The sequence below is a fragment of the Dromiciops gliroides genome, chromosome 5 (genome assembly GCF_019393635.1).
Source record: "Dromiciops gliroides isolate mDroGli1 chromosome 5, mDroGli1.pri, whole genome shotgun sequence".
In the NCBI taxonomy this organism is placed as follows: Eukaryota; Metazoa; Chordata; class Mammalia; order Microbiotheria; family Microbiotheriidae; genus Dromiciops; species Dromiciops gliroides.
In genome coordinates, this window is record NC_057865.1 from 117,815,018 (window position 1) to 117,829,185 (window position 14,168).

Below are 14,168 nucleotides of genomic sequence, written 5' to 3' on the forward strand. Positions count from 1 at the left end.
TAATGGACTTGAAGTCAGGAAGACTGTGACTTTGGACTAGTTGCTTAAATCACTTTGGCCTCCAGGTTCTTCATTTGTGAAATGAGATGAGATAATACCCACACTGCTTCTTTCACAAAGTTGATAGAATCAAATGAGATGATGCATAAAACGTTTTGTAAACTACAAGGTGTTACAGAAAGCATCAGCCACAATGACAGTACTGATATTGGTATGGTTATGCAGCCAATACAGCCAACACTAGGATTTGAATGCACAACTTGTTATATCGGAAGCTGTTTTGTTCATTATTGGCAAAAATCTTAGTCAACCTCAGAAACTCAGTAAGGCAAATTAACTTATCTGATTTCATCAAGTGTCTAGATAACAAAAGAACAAGGACAAGAGAGAGTCTGTCAGTCAGAACACTCAGGCCTCTGTTCTAACCTGGCAGCAGAATCACTTCCAAAGCAAACCAACCAATCAAGACAATTTTAAAAGGAATCATGACCCAAAGCCCACTTTTCACAGCAATAAATAAAGTAGGAAAAGCATCAACTAGGCCAGCTAGAGCTTCATTTGTAGGTTATTATTCTTTTTTTGGGGGGTGGGGGGAATATATGTGTATATAGTGCCAGGCACTGTGCTACAGTTGAGGAAACTGAGACAAATAGAAAGTTAAATGACCCAGGGTCACACAGCTATTATTAGTAGTATCTGAGACAGCATATGAACTCAGGTTTTCCTAATTCTAGGCCTAGCTCTCCATCCACTGCACCACCTTGCCAGTTGCCTCTACTTATTAGAAACCTGAGCCGTGAACCAATTTGTTTTTGATTTAGAAACCAATTCAAAAACATCGAAGCCAAACTTTCAGCTTTTGAAGAAAAAGAGAATGTATGTGTGCATGAATGCTGTGTTGAAGTGTTAAATAAGGAGTAACCCTTAATGAGGATTAAAGAACTCTTTAGCTAAAAATATTAGATTGGGGTACTTCTTGGCCAAAATTCATTAGAGGGGGGGAAGCTAGGTGATGCAGTGGACAGTTCATTGGCCTTGGATTCAGGAGGACCTGAGTTCAAATCCGACCTCAGATACTTGACACTTACTAGCTTTGTGACCCTGGGCAAGTCACTTAATCCTCATTGCCCTGCAAAAAAAATTTAAAAAAACAAAAACAAAACCAAAATCGGTTAGAGAGAAAGAAGTCTTAGTAGCCAGATCCCTTCTTTACCACCACCACCAATAGATGTAGAAAACAAGCTAAAGCAGACACACAGACTAAGGAGATCTGGTGTTAAGAATTTCCTTTTAAGTTGTTATAATAGTGAAACACAAAGACATATGAACAGGGAAGAAGGATATGCTCTTTTGTAGTTTTAGCTAAGATCACCATCCAAAGACTAGGCAACAATTTGAAGTTGCTAGGTGCTGTGGTGCGGTAGCCCAAAAAACATTCGGGTTTTTGGACCTCTGAGGTTTACTTGTTACAGGATGCCTCTGTTCTAAGAACACCTCTTCCTCAGGTCCTGCTGTCTTCTATATATCTTGCTTCCTTTCACAAAGTCCTTTGTTAGAATGGAAACCTCCATGCTCTAGGCCTGGAAGAGGGGAAGTGTTGCTTTCCTGGCCAATACCTAAACTTCCTGCTTATGACATCATAATTAAAAAAACAATCAGATGTGCCTGAGACCCCATAAAATTAATGGTCCTCTCAGGTGGCAACATTGCTCCTCTTGACTGCCCAGAGCTTCCTTCATGAGAGCAGGCCTAATTAGGAGGATACTTTTTTGCATCCCTTCCTAGGTTTTAAAAGTATTGGAGGTTGCAGGTACTTATTAAATGCTTCCTGACGCATCAATTGCTGTGGCTCCTTCTGGAGGTTTATGGAGGGGGTTTCATTGGTTTTGAAAGTAAAAGTGTCAGTTGCTGCCAGGTTGTCAAACCTTTCTTTACTCCTACCCCAGGGTTTCTCCATAATTTGAAAATAATCTCAACTGTTTATTACCTGTGTGACCATGAACAAAATACTTAAATTCTCTGGGCCTAGGTTTACTCATCTGTAAAATAAGAGTGCTGGACTTTGATCAAGTATTCTTAATCTTGTTTATATCATGAACCCCCCCTTTTGGCAGTCTGAAGCCTATGGATCCCTTCTTGAAATGTTTTTAAGTAAATGAAATACTAAATTTTAAAAAAGTAATAAAACGCTTTTTATTTAAAGTTCTGAGTTCCAGATTTTATTCCTCCATCCCTCCCTCCCAGAGGGGGGTAAGGAGATATAGGTTATACATGTGCAATTATGTAAAACATTATCATACTGTCCTTTTGTATAAGAAAACTTGAATAAAAGAAAAAAATGAAAGAAAAAGAAAAATACTAAATTTCAGTTAAGAGATTAGTGAAAATAAAGATCCACCCCCCCCTTCCCATCCGAGACACCCCCGCCCCCCATCTATGCACAGAATCTTTGAGAAGTTGGTCCTTGGACTCTAGGCTAAGAATTGAAGGACTGGATGATATGCTGTAGAAGTAGTCTCAGGTCTATGCAAGCTGGGTTAGTTTCCCTTTAAGGGAGTGGGGAGAGCCATTCTTAGTATTACCATTGGTTTGGCTTCCTTGCTGACAAAGACATAAAAGGTCCAGCCTATGAGGAGTTGAAGTCTGAGAATACCCATTGTCCCATGGGAACAATACCCTTCTGACCTTAGGAACTGCAGCCTTTTAATCCTTTTTTCTGGGGGAAAGTCATCTCTTCGAAATTTATGGTCAACTGGTGCCTGAATGCATTCTAATCTTGAGTTTGAGTCACTGGCTTGGCCTGTTCTAAATGCTAATCTGACTGACCCTACCCAAAACTGCAAAGAATGAGAACAGCTGTGTCAAACTTAAAGAGAAGGGGTGGGGGTGGGCCCTAAACCGCACACAAGGATCCTGGTGGGCCACACAATGACTTAGAAAACCACATATCAACATTATCTGTGTTCTGCTGTATTTTTATGATTTTGTTAAATGTTTTCACATTACATTTTAATCTGGTCACTCTGAGTGCCTGGCACCTCTGGAATGGAACATGGAGATTTGGCACTTAGAACTTATTGAACCTTGCCTTGAAACATGGTACAGTGTTTTTGTAAACACACTGGATGGGGGGGGGGGTGTCAGAGAATTTGGGGTCATATTCCACTTCTGATACTAATTTCCCATGTGAGTTTAGGTAAACTACCTAACATTTATGTGCCTTGGTTTCCTCATCTGTGAAGTAAAAGGGTGGGGGTGGGGGTGGGGGGCTGGGAGTAGTCTAGATGAACTTTATGATCCCTTTCGGCTCTGTAGAGGTGACTGACCCGACTCTTAAAAGACTCTCCCTATCTCCTTTATCTATCTATGACCATCTTATGACCTTCTCCCATAAAACATACTGATGTGAGTTTTCCCCTTCCATGGTGAGTGAGTGATTCTCTCAAACCCTCCCCATTCACGAACCACTTTAGTAGGGCAAAAAGAGAACCTTCCCCTAACCCTGCCACTTCCCCATAGCCTGAAAATCCCTCAATGGAACTAATAGGAAAATATTTTTAAAAATAAACTACGATGGAGTAGATTTCATTTACCTCACACTAAAAAGTACGGCAAATTGTCACATTTGAAAAATTAATACCAATCCATGAACCAGCAACTGGAAAAACCTCATGAATCAGTAATTCTTGGACTACATTTAAAGTATCCCTGCTCCGAGGAAAATATTAAATAGAGGACATAGGAAATGTGGGAAAATTCAAGCAGTTAATAGTTTACATTTATACAGTAAGCTAGAGTATTTACCAAGTACTGCCCTTACAACAACACATACAATGTAAACAGGATATTATCTCCATTTTATACATAAGATCAAGTGACTTGCTCATCCAACTAATTAAGTTTTGAAGCTAGAATTTGAACACAGGATTTTCTGCTTCCAAATGTGTAGTCATTTACATTATATCACTCTCCCTAGAAGTCATACCTCTATTAAATTCAATTGTTCAGTCGTGTCCAACTCTTCATGACCTCATCTGGGATCTTCTTGGCAAAGATACTGCAACACTCTGGCATTTTCTTCTCCAGCTCATTTTACAGATGAGGAAACTGAGGTCAACAGGGTTAAATGACTTGCCCAGGACCACATAGTTAAGAAGTGTCTGAATCCAGATTTGAACTCTGAAGATGAGTCTTCCTAACTCCAGACCAGGCACTCTCTCTACTGTACCACCCAGCCCCCCCCATAGTATATTAGTAATAACCTAATTTTTAAAGTTGATTTTTATGAACTGTTTCAGTAGCTGTTAAGTGGAGAAGATTAATGACTTGTGGTACGAAATTTTTGTTTATAACAAAATCCTATGAATTCACTTTCCTTACAAAATCTAAATCATCTTATTCTCCTCCTCTTTATTCCCACTTAATTTAGTCATTTTGGGTAAAAGGTTATTTGTTGACAGAATGAGACCAACTGAAGAAGTCTAGTCGGTCAGAATTACTTGACTAAACTCAGTAACTGGAGATGGACATGGCAAACCATTCCAGTTCTTTGCCAAGAAAACCCCATGAACAGTAGTACTAAAATGGTAAAAGAGATGACACTGGAAGATGAACCCCTCAAGTCAGAAGGTGTCCAACATGCTACTGGGCAAGAGTGGAGGACAACTACATATAGCTCCAGTACTAATGAACATCTGGGCCAAAGGCTAAAGGGAACTCAGCTGGGGTGGATGCATCTGGTAACAAAAGGAAAACCCAATGCTGTAAAGATAAAGATAGTGCCATGGAAACAACAAACATGAACTTGAACAGACTTCAAGAGACAGTGGAGGACAGAAGGGTCTGGTGTGCTATAGTGTGTGGATAACAAAAAGTCGGATACAACTGAACAACGGCAAAAATAATTTATAATAATACCTTCGAACTATTACTAAAATTTTATTTTTAAATTCAACTTTATTTTCAGCACTCAATTTCTCTCTCTCTTCACCAATGGAGGGGAAAAACCCCACAAATTTCCTCAAACAAAGCCAATTTCCCGATTGGCAATGTATTTTTTTTTTTTAAAGGAGGGGCAGCTAGGTGGCACAGTGGATAAAGCACCAGCCCTGGATTCAGGAGGACCTGAGTTCAAATCCAGCCTCAGATACTTGACACTAGCTGTGTGACCCTGGGCAAGTCACTTAACCCCCATAGCCCTGCAAAAAAAAAAAAAAAAGAAAGGAGGAAGGAGGAGGAGGAGGAAGAGGAGGAGGAGGAGGAGGAGGAGGAGGAGGAGAAGAAGGAGAAGGAGAAGGAGAAGGAGGAGAAGGAGGAGGAGAAGGAGGAGGAGAAGGAGAAGAAGAAGAAGAAACAGCAGCCTCATTCTGCACTTTGAGACCATTACCTCTCTATCTGGAAGTGGGTAATAAGTTTCATCATGAGTCCTCTGGAATTATGATTGGTCATTGTGTTGATCAGAGTTCCTAAGTTTTTCAAAGTTTGTCTTTTACAGAATTACTGTCACTGTATTACGTGTTCTTCTACTCACTTTACTTTGTAACAATTCATAAAAGTTTTTTCACTTGTTTCTCAGAAACCACCCCCTTCATCACTTCTTTCAGCACAATGGTATTCTATCATATTCATATATAACAACTTGTTTGGCCATTCCCAAAACTGATGGGTACCCCCTTAGTTTCCATATCGGACTTTTCCCCCTCTTTGATCTCTTTCAAGGTACAGACCTGGTAGGTGAAAGGGTATGTAACTTTTGGGTACAACTAAAATTTTCTGAGGAACTTTGATGAGCAAACAATTTTTCTGATAGACCAAATATCTAATGTTCAATACTAAATCATGTTAGAAGTGGGTATAGTGACAAACACCTTCTTTCTGAGCTAGATTTGGAAGGGAAAGGATTTCCATAATTAGTGAAAGGGCCTTATTGCATAAAAGCGGTTATTTCAACCCAAAGAAAAGAATTAATGGATTTCAATAACCTTCCCAAACTAAGATGAGCCCAAGAAAGATAAAGGCTATAAAAGTAAAATTCACCCATTATCTAAAATACACAATCTTCACATACAAGACATTCTTTTACAAGTACCCTCAACCTCCACCCCCTGTTACTAGGTCGGTCCTTTCGGTTATCATCCGGGAGCAACTCCTGTGGAGAAGAGGACAACCAATTTCTGTCATTATCAACACCAACTATCAACTTCCTTCTACTGCCAGAGCAGGTTAACCAACCTAGCCAAAGCAACAAGGTGCCAAGCAAGACAAGCTACTGCTAAGCACCTCAGCCACTACAACCACCACTTATATCCAGGCAACATGCTTGACAACATGTAAGGTCCAGCATTTTCCTGACAGATTCTTTCTTTCCTTTCATCCACAATACTGGGAGGCTTTACTTAAAAGATAAATCTGACTCCAGGACCTGTGTCTGACTCCATAACCTATGTTATGTGATAGTCCCTTCTCTGACCACAGCTAGGAAGCTTCCCCTTCCTTTCAGAGGCAGCCAGGTGGCAAAATGGATTAGAGCAGTAGGACTGGAATAAAAAATTCCTAGGTTCAAATCTAGCCTGAGACACTTACTAGCTGTGTGAGCCTGGGCAAGTCACTTAACCTCTGGTTGCCTCAGTTTCCTCAACTGTAAAATGGGGATAAATAGCACCTACTTGGCAAGGGTGTTGAGGATTAAATGAGGTAATATTTGTAAAGTGCTTAACACAGAGCCTGGAACATGGTAGGCACTTAATAAATGCTTATTTCTTCCTCCTCTTCCTAATCTCCCTCTAGTCAACATAGAGGGGGGTGGGGGGAGTCCAAGAGAAACTAATTGCCACTATATTCTTGCTGCATATCCTTGCTCTGTGGGGGCAAAGCAAGCTTGTGTTAAATATTTAATGATTTTCAAGTGCCTCATTTCATCCTAATATCAACTCAGTGTGGGTGTTAAAGCCAATACTGACCCTGCTCCCAGCCCAACCTAGAAGCTATCATCCAGGTGAAACAAAACCTGTAAAAAAGCCCCCTATCCCTGCCACCATCCATACCAACTATAAACCAATGTATACCCAAGGGTCCTGAGTTTAATAGAAACAGATTTGGTATCACTGATGGAGTAACACTAAAGATGCATTACTATCTGTCTTGACATTGTACTCTAAGGCAAGGCTTCTTAAACTTTTTCCACTCTCAACCCCTTTTCACCCAAGAAATGTTTACTCGACCACAGGTATATAAAATAGGTATATAAACCTTTTACTGTTGCCAGATTTTTCATGACCCCCATATTCAGTTATGCAACCTCATATGGGGTCGTGACCCACAGTGTAAGAAGCTAGGCTTCAAAAGTAAGGAACACTATGCCTTTTCGTCTGCTCTACAGCTGAAACTTCCCATATGTGTTCTCTCCCCCTATTAGAATTAATCCTTTGAGACTAGGGATTGTTTTTCTATTTGTAACCCCAGTGATTAACACTGTGTTCTGCACATAGTAAGTGCTTAATAAATGCTTTTTCACTGACCAAAAAAGATGCCTCTGATCCACTGCACATTTTCTTTCTGTTGTAGTCTAGTCTATCTACTTTAGGGGTTCTAATCTGGGGTCCATGAGCTTGTTTTTAAATATCTTGTTAACTATTTCAATATAATCAGTTTCCTTTATAGTCCTATGTGTTTTATCCATTTAAAAATATTCTAAGAAGTAATCCATAGGCTTTATAAGACTGTCAAAAGGTTCCAGAAAACACTGAAAAAAGTTAAGAACTCATGATCCACTTGCTTTCTCTCCATATATACACTTTATGATCAAGCCATAAATAGCTAATAGGATCTAAGAGTATAAAACATATTAATAGAACAGTGAAAAGTTAAATAGCCCAGACGGCGACTGAATCCATGACCCTGAAATCATCACTACTATGCTGAAATAAGCCAACAGGTAAATAAAAACTCACAAAGTCAAATAAAAAATAAATTCTGGAAAACACATTATTATTCTCCATCAGCTAAATATGTGTAACTTTACATTATACGAATAGCCAAATAAAAATACTAAAGCAAGAGGTAGAAATAACTCAGGTTCAGAAAGTTCTTGTGACCTTGGAAATTGACATTTTAGTTCTCCATACTATAAATCCAAGTGACAGACAATATCTGTCTACAAAGAACTCTAAGACCCTGCTTGAAGTGTTTTTTAAAATATTAACCTGTCCATGAAGCTTGCTGTGATCATTTCAGTTCAAAATAATCTTCCTGGCCTCTAAACTCTTATTGAACCTGTCAATATCACTTACTGCTGAATGGCATAGTTATGTATGTATGTATATGTCTTATCACCTATAATAGCCTGTATATGAAGAACAAGAACTAGATCTCACATATCCCTGTATATTCCTACAACAATGTCCTTTGACTTGGCTAGGATCTAACAACAAATAGGTCAATATGTTGTTTCAGCCATTCTAAGGGAAAGACATGCTTCACTGCTGTCACTACTGTTTATTTTTAAGTGTTCACATTAACATACAGCATTAAGCTAGGTGCTATAATCCACACAAGAATAATCTAGGAATGTAGGAGCCAGGAAAACGTTTTCCCCTGGCCCTCTCTCTACCAAATTTTCCCATATACTTATGATTATGATACAGTAAGTGGTACAGTGGCAAAAGGACTATCTTTAGGAGCTGTTTCTGTGATTCCAGGCAACTTTCTGAGCCTAAAAACCTGAAGATGTTTCTGTGGAAGAGTTTCCACACAAAGAGGTCCCCATCAAATAGGAATGATATTTGTACTACCTACCTTATTAGGTTTTTGTAAGGAAAATCCACTTTAAACTGCTGTATCTAGTCATCATTATGTACACCATTTGTGTATTAGGCTCTCAATAAATATTTGATTACTAATGGGTGAATAAAGAACCACCAGTTATTTAGTAGTAATAAAATGTTAACTTCAAAACTGCCTAAGAAATCTGTTTTGGCAGCCTATGTAAGCATACTCAAACAACATGCAAAAAACCGTTTTTGGGTTTTTTTTTTTGGTGCAAAAAAGCTCTTGAGAAATTTCATGCAAACATGCTTTTAGCTTCTCTAACTATATCATTACTATTGGATAAGAGCCTTAGAAAAATCCTAATGAAGACCACTGATATTCAGCAAAACTCTTGTATTGGTTCTAATAGTGTTACTTGAAGTTCAACCTCATTTCAATTTGTATACAAATGTTTCTAAACATTACACCTGGGGATGTTCTGATATAGAGAGCTGACCCTTAAGTCAAAAAGACCTGGGCCTTAAGCAGCCAGAAACCTCTCTTTAACATCACTACTGATGGTTACTGACTGTGTGACCATATGAGTTAGTCATTTAATATCTCAATGCCTGTGCTGCAGAATATTTTGTTCCATTCTTTAAATTCAAAGACGAATTCACTGAAGCATGTATGAGTATGTGTGGTGGGAGGAGTGGTGAAAGAAAGAAGCTAAGAATTGTGTCCTGGATCCAGACCACTTTTATATAGACGAAAAGACCTTACTGCAATGACAAATCTTGGTCCAGAAGAAGATATTACTAAAATCTTTTTTTTCTGTTCTCAGAAAAGAAATTTCGAGAAAAATGTTGATCTCATTGTTCAACTTTTTTTTTTGGGGGGGGGGGATGAGGGAAGGAGGGAGTTAAGGGGGTGGGCTCTGGAGGAATACTGGTAAAATGACTAAGGTGTAAAAAATATATATATTATGGGTTCAAGTCCAGAGTTAGACACTGATTTTCTGACTCAGTGCAAGTCACTTTATTCCAGGCAACTAACTCTCTAGGGGATATAAACTGAAAATCAGTTGTAATACATAAGAGGGAGTGAGTTTCCTGGGGTGGGGCAAGAGGAAGATTCCCTAAGTCAATGAAATCAGGGAGAGGAGGGGGCCCTTTTCTGTACATCATTTTATTTGAGCCTCAAACCAACCCTTCGGAGTAGGTTCTACAGGTATTACTATTTATATATCCCAATATATTTTACCTATATTTTATATACTTATATATCCCAATTTGTTTTTATCTGTTTTATATATTTATGTCAACATTCCGATTTACTGGGACATATATATATATATATATATATATATATATTTATACATGCCAGTTTGTTGGGGTATATACATATACCTATACATATACATATATACATACATACATACACACACACACCCATATATACTTATATACTCCAATTTTACAGATGAGTGACCTTGGACAAATCGCCTCGCCTTTCGGGAACTCGGTTTCCTTTTCTGTAAAATGAGGGGGTGGGGACTAGATGAACCCTCTGGTTCCTTCCCGCTCTAAAGCTGTAGGATCTTAGGACCTGTCCTCATAGTCACACAGGTAATCAACCTCAGAGACTAGTTTCAAGGTCAGGTCTTTCCTAAGTCCAACGGGTTTTCCAAAATACCACGCATGCCTTAAACTTCAAATCTTAAAGTTTTTAAATGGTTTCCCAGTTGTACCCCCTACCTACCTACCTATCTGTTTGGGGAGGGGGTTGGGCGGCCCGCTCTCCCAGCTCTCTCCCACCTGTGGGCTGACGGTTCTTGTAGGACTGGCCTGGGATACCATTGAAATAAAAAGTAGCAGCGGACCAGCACTCATCGGTAGCCTTAAGGCTGGCCGGTCCGGCGTGTGCTGTGCCGCCGTGCACTCCCCAGCCCGGCCCGACCCAAGAGTGGAGGAAGGCCAGAGGTGTCCCAAGAGCTCGGGAGACGACGGGCCTCGGCTTCACAGTCACCAACTTTGGCTCCGCGTCCTCACGCGGACCGTGGCGGGGATTCTGTCGCCGGCTCACCCGGGGCTGGGCGGCTTTGCCGACCAAGAGAGCGCCTTGGTCCCTTCTCTCCCCCCCGGACACTCCATAAATACCCCAGGCCGTGCTTCCAGGCAGGCCGCCGCCCGTCCTCTCAGACCCGGCTTCGGGGAAGCTGCCCGGGAGAAGAGGGGCCCTACGGGATGAGGGGGTCCCGGGAAGCCGAGGCGGCCTCGGAGCCTGTGGGCCCAGGCCCCCGAGGCTCGGCGGACGCTCCGGGAACTGCAGGGGGGTGGGGGCATGCTTACCACGCCGGCGGGGGCGAGCGAGGCCGTGGGAGGAGAGGAGTCTGGGAGAGGCCGTCCGTTACCGGGGCCGCCGCTGCCGCCGCTGCCGCCGCTGCAGCCGCGCCTCACTCGGACCGGTTCGCCTCACGCGCGCACGCACCACCCAACCGGAAGTGGACGCAGGCACCGCCCTCGTCCGCCCAGCCGGCTCCGTGCGGACCAATCCTCGGACATCCCGCCTCCGACGCCCGGACTCCTCGGGAGGCCATTGGCCCGATGGGCACATAGCGCCGATTGGCTGGAAAGCGCCACGTCCCCACGAGCCCGCGGAGTGGCGTGGATCCGATTCCCGCCCAACCGCCTTCCCTGAAACCCGGTCCTCCCCACTGGCTGTGGGTTGTTCCCGGTTCTCTCTCTTCACCAGCCAGGGGACTTGGGTCCTAGTGTGAACGTTTCCATTGTCCCTTTCCCAGGCCCGGGGATGCGCTGTAATAGATTATGAACCTTATGAGCAACAAGTAGCTATTTCTTTGTGGGTCCTTGGCCTCCAGGACCCCTGGTGCCACCCGGCCTCTCATTTTATTGTTTAGTCTTTTCGGTCAAATGTTTCCGACTCTTCTTGAACCCTTTTTGGGGGTTTTCTTGGTGAAGACACTGGATTGGTTCTCTATTTCCTTTTCTAGTCCGTTTTGTAGATGAGGAAACTGAAACAAACGGTTAAGTGACTTGCCCAGGGTCACCCAGCTACTGACTGTCTGAATTTAGATCCTCTTGACTCCACTGTGCCACCTAGCTGCCTCGCCCTCTCATTTTGCAGATGATAAAACTGAAGCATAGAGTGGGATAGTGATCTAACCCCTGATGGGCTAGCAAGGGGCAATCGGAATTCTGATATGGGGAGAAAGCACGTGGGTCCTTGTGAGAAATGGGTAGTTGTCTCCTCTCAATGTGGATATAACAGTCATTCATACTCCCCGTGACCTGTTTGTAGGACAAAGGTCTCAGATCCCCTCCTCCCCCTCAGGTTAGCAAGGTCACATGGTTCAAGGAGCCCTGGTCTCAATAAGGTCAGCTCCAGAGTTGTGTCCATATAAGGAAGCATAAGATCCACTCCTGAGTCATGCCCATACAAGGAAGAGGGGTGGGAATATTGCATTCTGATTAGCTAGTTTTTGCCGTAGATTGTAACCTCACCAGTGATGGAAAAGGGGAAGGTCCATTAGCGTTAGAGACTAGGGTATAAAACAGGGCCTTCGAGCCCTCTTTCTGGGCACCCACTAGCTGCACACTAGGGTGCCTCCTTTTCATGAGAAGAAAATAAAGCTTTTGTCACTTCGCTGCTGAGTTCCTGAGAATTATTGAGAAGAGGATGGATTTTTTCCCTCACAGTCCTTATGATTCCTCTGTAAAGAATTACACTCTAGGACAAGTCCTAGTTAGGAATAAAATAACAGGTTTATTGGGGTACAAAGGAAACTAGCCGGGAGGAAGGTTTTGGAGAAACAAAACGCTTTTCCTTCCTGACCAGCTTGGGGAGTACCTTTTTATAGAGTTCAGATGACTAGGTGAGAATGTCCCTTATTGGGTGGTGGGCTAGGGTAGGTGATGATGGGTTGTGAGAAATCTGGTGATGGGCGTTAACTCCATCGTGGTGGGTCCGAGCAGTCTGCTAGTGAGCAGTTCCAGGTGGTCTCCTGGTGTAGTCACTCCCAAAAGGATTGCCTCATCCGGGTGCTCAGGAGGTCTGGAGCAAGCTCAGTTTGATCTGGTGTTGCTTATCTCTTTTGGGTGTGTATGTCCCTGATTGAGCTCAAGGAGAGGCCTACTTGATTTCAAGGGAAAACTCCTGAGGTTTCAAGGAAAAAGTTCCTTGGCCTCCCCAGACAACTTTTGTGGTAAGGGGCCCATAATCCTCCCATAACAATTCGAACCCAGGTCTTCCCAAGCTAAATCTAGTGTCTTTGCTATGCTCAGAGCTCTCACCTCATTGTGTATTGAAGACCCAAGAAGCATGTTCATTTTAATTTGGTTCCATTAAGTTTAAGAAATATTTATTGAACACTTTAAAAAAGTATACAAATAATTCAATTCAACAAGTGTTTATTGAACAGTCGGTCCACTACAAAATTACCATGTTGCATATCTGTGACCCCAGAGGTACCAGGGCACCAGTACCACTGTGTTCAGGAAGTGTTTAATACTTGGCCCAGAAAAAAAGGGGGGGGGGAATGGTAACAATTAGTAGATGACTTTTGACCCTTTCTACTGTTGCAGGATTTTTGTATGCAGGCTGAACGAGCCCTTTTTCCCTCCCCAGGGATGTTGTAAAGGACATTCCTGTTCAGGTGCTGGTTGGAATAGATGACCTCTGAATCGCTTACAATTTTAAGATTTTAAGATTCTAGGAAATAAATGCTTGTTGATTGACTGATGTATGTTCAGGTTTCTATCCCATAGGAGATCTGGACAAGGATATGTGAAAAAGGTTTAAAAGTTAATACAGGGCAGTGCATAAAGTCCTCTGCTGACATGTCACTTGAGGCAGTGGGGATGAAGCTGACCCTGGATTAACAAAGGCTACATCAGCAGAGTGCAGTTTTGTCAAGTCCCACTAAATTAGAAGTTTTGCCCAGGCCTGGGAACAGTAGACCCAACTAACTAAATTCAGAGCTCATCAATGCAAGATTATCCCTCAGATTATGAAAAAACAATTTTGGCCCTATTAACTCATGTCAATCAAGGGAGAAGCTTATGAGAATTCCATGCTGACATTCTTGAGTGGGGAGAAGTAGAACAGAAGCAAAAGAATAGAGTTAATATCTAGATCAACGTTTAGCTCCTGTTTCCTCTTTACTGACTATAAGGAGAATGTAATTGGTTTGATTCTTAAACCTTTATAATCTTCCTTTGTTGTTTTTTTAGTTTAAACCTCTGGAATTAGTAGCAATTAAAAAAAAACACAACTACCACTCTGAAAGACCTCAATAGAGGTGCAATGTACATATTTACACTGCCCCCCACCCCAGACTCCAAGGTGGGATCAAAGTTGGAAACTTGGCATTGTAGCTTTCCCTTCTGTTTATCTTATAACGT

General features: G+C 41.9%; 1 protein-coding gene across 2 annotated transcripts in view; it reads right to left on the bottom strand.

The window, feature by feature from the left end:
* CALU (calumenin) overlaps positions 1-11,235 on the bottom strand; it is a 32,943-nt gene extending 21,708 nt beyond the window's left edge. For both annotated transcript variants that reach the window (XM_043965832.1, XM_043965831.1), the window contains exon 1: positions 11,097-11,235. The gene's annotated coding sequence lies outside the window, so the exon portion shown is untranslated. The remainder of the gene's footprint in view (positions 1-11,096) is intronic.
* Positions 11,236-14,168: the final 2,933 nt, after the last annotated feature.